This window comes from Nanorana parkeri, unplaced genomic scaffold (genome assembly GCF_000935625.1).
Source record: "Nanorana parkeri isolate BGI_ZX_2015 unplaced genomic scaffold, ASM93562v1 scaffold715, whole genome shotgun sequence".
Lineage (NCBI taxonomy): Eukaryota > Metazoa > Chordata > Amphibia > Anura > Dicroglossidae > Nanorana > Nanorana parkeri.
This window is the reverse complement of record NW_017306983.1, coordinates 717,567-718,126: the sequence shown is the minus strand read 5'-3', so window position 1 is coordinate 718,126 and position 560 is coordinate 717,567. Positions and strand designations below refer to the sequence as shown.

At 48.0% G+C, this 560-nt stretch overlaps 1 protein-coding gene across 1 annotated transcript in view; it reads left to right on the top strand.

Annotated features, from left to right (window-relative positions):
* Positions 1-560, top strand: part of TTC4 (tetratricopeptide repeat domain 4) — an 18,176-nt gene that overhangs the window by 15,001 nt on the left and 2,615 nt on the right. The gene's annotated exons all lie outside the window — the stretch shown is intronic.

Here is a 560-nt window from a genome sequence, read left to right as displayed (position 1 = left end):
GGGCGGAGATGAGGGGCGTGGCCTGCCACAGGGCTGTGTGTGTCTATGGACCCACACAGCCACTGCTGGCACGGGTGCCTCCATTAGTCGATGGAGGCACCCGTGCAGGGGGATAGAGCACCTCGGGGACCCACTGGAGGCGAGGAATTGGACACTTTTAAAGAAAAACGCCAACAGCCTCGGGCAAAGGTGGGTCTACTTGTAGCAAATATAAAAAAATAAAAAAGGAAAGCTTTAAAATCACTTTTAATACAAATACTAATAAAGGTAATACTCACTTTTTCTGTATACTCATGTTTTAGGTCTTTATTCTACAAGACTCTGCTCTCTCATGGTTCTCCTCCTACTTATCTATGCGCTCCTTCAGTGTCACCTACAATTCTAACTCCTCCCCTCCTCTTCCTCGTTCTGTAATGGTCCCCCAAGGCTCAGTCCTTGGACCCCTCCTCTTCTCCATCTACACCTCCTCCCTTGGTCAACTAATAACCTCACATGGCTTCCAATACCATCTCTATGCGGATGACACTCAAATTTATCTTTCCACTCCACAACTCTCCCCC